Here is an 8,240-nt window from a genome sequence, read left to right on the forward strand (position 1 = left end):
GCTGCCAGACTTACTTAGTTTCTCCAGCAATTTCTGTTTTTATTTCAGATCTCCAGCATCTACAATATTTCAGTTTTTTTTATTACAATCAATCTTGTGATAAAACTCCCTTCTCGCATCTTTATAATTATTTTAAAAATTCTAATGTTCGTATTTCTATTGACTCCATTTAAATATTAAATTTTAAAGAGTCAGTGAGTAGGGCTCTTTCGCCCCTGTACATAGTGTGACATAAACCTGCCATTACATTTCAGGTCTGATGGTAACATGTAGTACTCTAAAGATAATAAGGTTACAGTAACAGAATACACAACAATTCCGTTAGCTATGATATTACATCAGCACAGGATTAGCACAATGTTGGCTTAATCAGAAAGAAAAGAATAAGTTTTTCCTTTCAAAGATGATAGCTCTTTTATTTGTTCATTTGGGAATTCATTTCTATGTAAGGCATAAGACGGCCATCTCAGCTGATGTGTGTGTAATACTTACAAACTGTTCCATTGCCAGATGTGTTATTTTCAGATGACACGTTAAGCTGCAGTTCTGATTATTTGTTTGGGTGGATACAAAGGATATCATGACATTTCTGAGGAAAAACAAGAAGATGGCTTCCAAACTTTCATCATTCAGCCAATACCAACAAAAGATATTTACTAGACAGTTTAATTTTTGCGATTCATATGACATTGCTACGTGTAAATCAGCCATCATGTTTGTGACAAAAAAAAATGAGTGCACTTCAAAAGGAATTTAGTAGCTGTGGAAAACATTGAAACAGCCTTGGGCTAAGAAAAGCACACAATAAATGCAAGAGTTTTCTTAATTCAGTATAATGGAGTTTGCACATTCTCCGCATGTCTGTGCGGGTTTCCCCCGGGTACTCCGGTTTCCTCCCACAGTCCCAAGATGTGCAGGTTAGCTGGATTGGCCATGCTAAATTACCCTTAGTGTTCAGGGAAGTGTAGCTTAGGTGAATTATAAGGGGATGGGTGTGGGTGGGATGCTCCAAGGGTCGGTGTGGACTTGTTGGGCCGAAGGGCCTGTTTCCGCAATGTAGGGATTTTATGATTCTATGATAATCAATATCAGTTTAGCATTTTGCACTGATCATTAGTTCAGTACTGGGAGCCAGCATGGGTCAATGAAAACAGAAATCATGGGTGAATGGGATTTATTGTACGTTAGGAGATGAAAAGCATTTTTTTGAGACATGGAATCATTATGGCAGAGTAGGGGGTCGATCAAATCTGGCACTTTGTACAAACTCATTTTCCTGCAATCCCACAAGTTTATTTCACTCAAGTCCCTACCTAATTTTCATTGAAATCTTTGATCTCTGCTTCTACAAACCTCATTTGCAGCAAGTTCAAGGTCATTACCAATCTCTAGGCACATACATTTTCCTCAAATCCCCACTACATCTCTTCCCCAAAACCTTAAATCTCTGTCCATTCTCTTGCACCATAAACCAATGAAAACAGATTATCTTCTACAAACCTGCTATGTATTTAAACAGAGATAGATAGCTTCTTGATTAGTAAAGCAGTCAAAGTTTGGGGGAAAGGGCAGGAGAATGGGTTGATAAACATATCAGCCAAGATTGAATGGCAGAGCAGAGTCAATGGGCTGAATAGCCTAAGTCTGCTCCTGTATGATGGTCTTTTCATCTTATATGGTGTAACTCTCTTACTACTTCTCCCTAATCCCTAACCTTCAAGGGAATGACTCCAGATTTTCCAGCATAGCTAACAATGCTCCAAAATCCCTGGAACTATTCTGGTAAATCTCCTCTTTATCTTCTCAATGGTCTTCACTTCCTTCCTAAAGTGTGGTGACTAGAACAGGCTGTAATAATCCAAGTAGTTGTGGCCTAAACAAAATTTCATAGAGGTTCAGCAAAATCATCCTTTACTCAATGCGTCTATTTTTGAAGCCCAAGATACATATATTTTGCTAACATTTCAAGAAGACCTGCCACCATCAACCAACTATGCACATTGATGCCCAAATTTCTCTGTTCCTTCACACTATTTAAAACCGCATCTCTTCCTTTCCCTTCTATCAAACCTCATACTCCTCTGCATTAACTTCCATCAAACATATATCTGTTAGCCTATACGTGCCTTGCTTCAATCAATTAGCATCATTTCAATACTTGCCACACTTCCAAGTTGGTATCATTGTTAATCTTTGAAATGTTACTCCACAATCAAATATCCAAGTCATTTATATATAAAGAAACCAGTGGACCTAGTGCTGGCCTTTGGGGAACATTACTGTCTTCACTCATGCCAAATGCTTATTTTTCAACCTAAAGCCTTTTTTTAATATAATCAAAGCTAACACTAACACATAACCCTCAATTTGTTATCAAGCCTTTTATGTGGTTCTTAGTCAAACATATTTTTAAAATCCTAAAGGCAACATCTGCCTTCCTTTCATTATAAAAACAGAACCTGCCTTTTAGAATCCATGCTGGCACACCTTAATTAATTCAAACCTCTCCAAGTTTACTTTTTACCCCGACATAGTTTCTAAAACCTTACCTGCCATTGAGGTTAAACTGACGGGCGCAGGGTTACAAGGAAAGTCCCTACACCATTTCTTGAAATAGTGTGTCAAATTTGCCACTTGCCTCATCTTTAGAAAGATATCTGAAGAGGTATGAGAGGTATGAGAGAGTACTTCCAGTATAACCTCACTTGTTTTAACATACTTAAATTCAAGCCAAATGGGCCTGGTAATTCATCCACTTTAAGCACAGACAGCCCTTGCAGTGTATCCTGCCTACCAATTTTCATCCTATCCATCAGCTCTAATATCTCCACTACTTGATAATATTAAGTTTATACAAAGTAGAATGTACAAGGCCAACTAGTTATGTGTTAGAATTGTCAAATTTAGAGAGAGCAAAGGCATGGCTGAGGCTTTCAGCAGCAGATGAGCTGAGGCAAAGTGTAGTGAGGCAATTTTACAAGGTTGGAAATAAGAGTCCTTATTAATGGCATATAGATATGTATTTGACACTATCACAGATGTTAGAAAAAGGAAGAAGCAAAGCACGAAGGAATAGACAACATATTTTTAATGCTGTCAGAGGTTACAGGGACAAGGTGATGGAAAGGTCACAGATAGATTTAATTATGAGGATAAGAAATCAAAATTCAAGCTATCAGAGGAACAAGGAACTCATAATGAATGAGGGAAATAGATGAGAAGGACTAAGTGTCACATAGGATACTTGAGCAGAGTTGACATTTAGACGGGATGGAGAATGACAGCCTACCTTAGATATTTAAGTATTATATTACAGTGAATCTCTGAATATGTTTTCTTTCTATATTAAATGGAATATGGAAGTGAGAGCAGGCTTAGAAAGGGCCAAACGTGAGCATGTTACAGTTATCAGGAGCCACTGAGGTCAGTGGCATGGAATCATACTATACAGTTGGAACCACTTATGATAGTTTTGGTTTTTGTGGTAATTAATTGGAGGAAATGGCAGTGTATTTAGACTGGCTATTGGTCAAGCAGTCTAACAGCACAGAAGCAGTGCTGGGCAGTGGTGGGGTGGGGGGTGGAGGAGGGAGGCAAGTGAGCTTGAGATGGGGGATGGAGTGGCTAAACTGAATGACATTCACATCTTTTCTAGAAGTCATCCTCATGTTTAGGGATGATGTCACATGGGAAGTCATGTAAACACAGATTAACAATGTAATGCTGCTAGTACCTCCTCAGGTGAGACTGTGTGGTTGTTGGTGACAGAGAAAAATAATTGTTCATAGCATTGTGCCTCACTTGAAGACATGAGTTCAACCAGACGAGAACAATCCCAATGAAATGGTTGTGCAGTGTTGTGGTACATAAGCCAAAGGGAATGGTAATAACAAAGAAACAAACGATGTGTCTACATGAAATATGGCTGACTGAATAGTAACTTTCCAAATGTAATATAAAGGAAGAATCAAGTAAACAACAAACCAGCAAAAAAAGAAACAAAATGGAGGCAAAATTTGTGATCTAAAATGTTTAAACTCAAAGTTGAATGCAGAAGGCTGTACAACCACAGGCAGACAGCCTGGGAGATCACATTCAGACACACTCACTGCAGACTAACAGTGGGCCTTCAGGCAGCAGCTCATTTAGCTGTCGGTCAGGCCTGGTTCAGTTGGCTTGAATTTGCATATGCTAAGAGAAGTGAGGATATAATGGAAGCTTTAGGTCAGGTCATAACATCCTATCATAACACCTGGAGACTGTTTTCCAATCGACCTGTTCAATGATGTTGTTGCACACTTTTGGAGTAGGTGGGACTTGAACCCAAGCCTCCTGACCGAGAAATAGCTACCACTGCAACACAAAGCCCCTAACACCTGGAGTGATACTGTTGGTACTGGACTTGGCTTGTATTCTCTGAATGCCTGTGTTTATCAAGATTTTATGAACAGCGCCTCTAATACAGCTACATTGGACACAAAAGTCTGGATTATGTTCCCTAATAGGACATAGGAGTAATATACCCAGATAGCTGAGAGTGTTGTGAATGTGGATACCTATCTCAAACGAAGGAGCTTGCTAATCCACCAGCACAGCCTTGCTGGATGTTGAAACAACAGTAGCTCCAGATTTCCAGATGTGATCATAAAGACCATAAGATATTGGAGCAGAAGTAGGCCATTCCTCTCATTGAGTCTTCTTCACCAGTGAATGGGATCATGGCTGATCTAATATTCATCAATTCCACTTTCCCGCCTTTTCCCCATAACCATTTGTTTCCTCACTGATTAATAATCTTACTATCTCAGCCTTGAACATACTTAATGACCCATCCTTAACAGCTCTCTGGAATAAACAATTCTACTCTGAAAGAAGACATTCCCCCTCATCTCTGTCTTAAATGAGTGACCCCTTATTCTGAGATTATGCCCTCTGGTCCTAGACTCACCCAGAAGGAAAAACAAACTCTCAGCATCTAACATGTCATGTTCCCTAAGAAACTTAGATTTTTCACTAAGGTTGCTTCTTGTTTGTCTATAACCTTAATACAGGCCCAAACTACTGATTAGCAAGTTTGCAGATGACACTAAGATTGGTGGAGTAGCAGATAGTGAAGGGGACTGTCGGAGAATGCAGCAGAATATAGATAGATTGGAGAGTTGGGCAGAGAAATGGCAGATGGAGTTCAATCCAGGCAAATGCAAGGTGATGCATTTTGGAAGATCCAATTCAAGAGCGAACTATACAGTAAATGGAAAATCCCTGGGGAAAATTGATGCACAGAGAGATCTGGGTGTTCAGGTCCATTGTACCCTGAGGGTGGCAACGCAGGTGGATAGAGTGGTCAAGAAGGCGTACGGCATGCTTTCATTCATCGGACAGGGTGTTGAGTACAAGAGTTGGCAGGTCATGTTACAGTTGTACAGGACTTTGGTTCGACCACATTTGGAATACTGCGTACAGCTCTGGTCGCCACATTACCAAAAGGATGTGGATGCTTTGGAGAGGGTGCAGAGGAAGTTCACCAGGATGTTGCTTGGTATGAAGGGTGCTAACTATGAAGAGAGGTTGAGTAGATTAGGATTATTTACATTAGAAAGACAGAGGTAGAGGGGGGACCTGATTGAGATCTACAAAATCATGAGAGGTATAGACAGGATGGATAGCAAGAAGCTTTTTTCCCAGAGTGGGGGACTCAATTACTAGGGGGTCACAATTTCAAGGTGAGAGGGGAAAAGTTTAAGGGAGATATGCGTGAAAAGTTCTTTACGCGGAGAGTGGTGGGTGCCAGGAATGCGTTGCCAGCGGAGGTGGTAGAGGCGGGCACGATAGCGTCATTTAAGATGTATCTAGACAGATACATGAATGGGCAGGGAGCAGAGGAATACAGATCCTTGGAAAATAGACGACAGGTTTAGATAGAGGATCTGGATGAGCGCAGGCTTGGAGGGCAGAAGGGCCTGTTCCTGTGCTGTAATTTTCCTTGTTCTTACTCCACCTCTCCTCATAAAACCTCTCCTCCATGCCTGGTATCAGCCTAGCGAACCTTCTCCGGGCCACCCCCTATGCTAGTATATTTTAGATAAAAAGGGGGGCGGGGGAAGCGGAAGGAAAGTGGAGAGAAGATGGAATAGATGTCTATCAGATCAACACATTCTGCACGTAACTTGCGCAGCACTGGAACTCGTAAATTTGGGACAATTCTGGCCAAAGAACGAACCAAAGTGATTGTAACAGAAACGAAAACGAGTCCGTAAATATGTATCTAGGCTGGGCTTGAAATGTGGAGCCTGCGTGACCTTAGTTATTAATGCGAATTTTCCTGCGGGTATTCACACCTTCTCTCTAGCTCTAAGGGAAATAGTCACGTGCAGCATTCCCGCGTGTGCCCTGTCCACACAGGACCTTTCAGCACCACCATGTGGAACCGCTCCTTTCCGGCTCCTTACGGAGCGCACATTTCGCCGATGCCCTTACATCTCATGTAGGAAGAGCAGCACAACATTCACCAAGGAGACCTGGATCACTGCCAATAAAAATAAAACTAGTCATCACGCCGTGAAACGGAGAGCACCACATTTGATGCAGTTTAACAAACCAAAGGAGTAAATCCCCCTTGAACTCGTCAGCCCGAAATATTTCACAGTTTGTGAAGTAACATTGGCACCGGCCATTGTTCTGCTGACGGTGTGCGGGGGGGTGCCCGTTCTCTTTTCCACGACAGTACAGACGTTAGCTCTACAGTGACATTGTTAGGATGCCAATTTTCTTCATTAGCCACATTCTCTGACGATTTTGCAACATTCATTTGCTGCAAAGGAGGTGAACACGTGTGCCACAGGAGAGCATTTAATCTGGTTTCAACATGAAAGATGGGGCGAGGGTTCAAGACGTGGGGAATACTTTTAAAGTGACAGGGAGAGAAATTTTAAAAAAAGAAACGTGGTTCCCGTGTGGAATGAACTTCCCGATGAAGAGGTGGGCCACAGTTACAACTTTAAAAAGACTTAGCTAAGTACATGACTAGCAAAAGTTTGGAAGGATATGGGCCAGGAGCAGGCAGATAGGACAAACTTAATTTGGAATTATATTCGGCATGGACTGGTTGGACCGAAGAGTCTGTTTCTGTGTTGTGTGACTCTATGAATGAGAAACAAAATCAAGTAGCAATATTTAGGGAACCTCAGCAGCTCTGGCAGCATCTGTGGAGAGAGACATTTTCAGGAGGGTCATTGGACTCGAAACGTTAACTCCGTTTCTCGCTGCACGGATGCTGCCAGAGCTGCTGGGTTTCTGTTTTTGTTTCAGATTTCAGCACCCTCAGTTCTTTGTTTTTATTTGGGGGAGAAATGAGTATGAATTCTCCGCGAACGGAATAGTTAACACAAGGAGAAAGGTGCTACATCGCACTCGACCTCTGTTGCGCCTGGGGAAGAATTAGGACTAAACGTTGTTTCTGTTCTTTATTGGAAAGGGCTGGATATCAATCGGAGCCTCTCTCAACCTCCCCGCCTTCCCTACTGATGATTAATACACCAAGGAAAACCTACTCGACTGGCGCTGCAGCGTCGTTTTCTCATTCATAAATTTTGAAGTTATAACCGATACCCAATCCCCAGCCTGTGTGTTGCTCACGGATTAAGCAAATGCTATAATCTGAACCGCTCTGTCTCTCTTATCACCCCCAGCACCCCCTTTTCCCTCTGATATCCCCTCTTCACGTTACAAAAATATTGGAGTTTGTCCACTGGTTTTCGCCCAATGTACAGGAGAAGCTCTGAAGGGTCACTGGACTCGAAACGTTAATTCTGATTTCTCTCCACAGATGCTGCCAGACCCGCTGAGTTTTCCCAACAATTTCTATTTTTGTTTCTGATTTACGGCACCTGCGGTTCTTTCGGTTTTTATACAGCAGGAGCAGTTCTGTTAGCAATCTCGCCACAATCACTTTTCCATCTCCCTGTCTCTGACCACCTAAAGTTCAGCTACAAATTGACTGCAGAAAGTTGGCACATCGATTAGATAGAGAAAAAAGGTCAATTAAGCCGAGGCGGTCTTTAACACTCAGATATTTATAATCAATTATAAATATTCTTCATTTAAAAGTATGAGGAGACGTTTGACAGGGTTGAAACAGAAATGGATAATGCTACCAATCTAATAAAATGGCCAGAGCAACAACAGCCTGTCCAGGTCCGGGCAATAAATGCACATTTTGAAGAGGAAGTCTAGAATACCAT

Source organism: Rhincodon typus, chromosome 4, assembly GCF_021869965.1.
Source record: "Rhincodon typus isolate 14 chromosome 4, sRhiTyp1.1, whole genome shotgun sequence".
NCBI classification, from domain to species: domain Eukaryota; kingdom Metazoa; phylum Chordata; class Chondrichthyes; order Orectolobiformes; family Rhincodontidae; genus Rhincodon; species Rhincodon typus.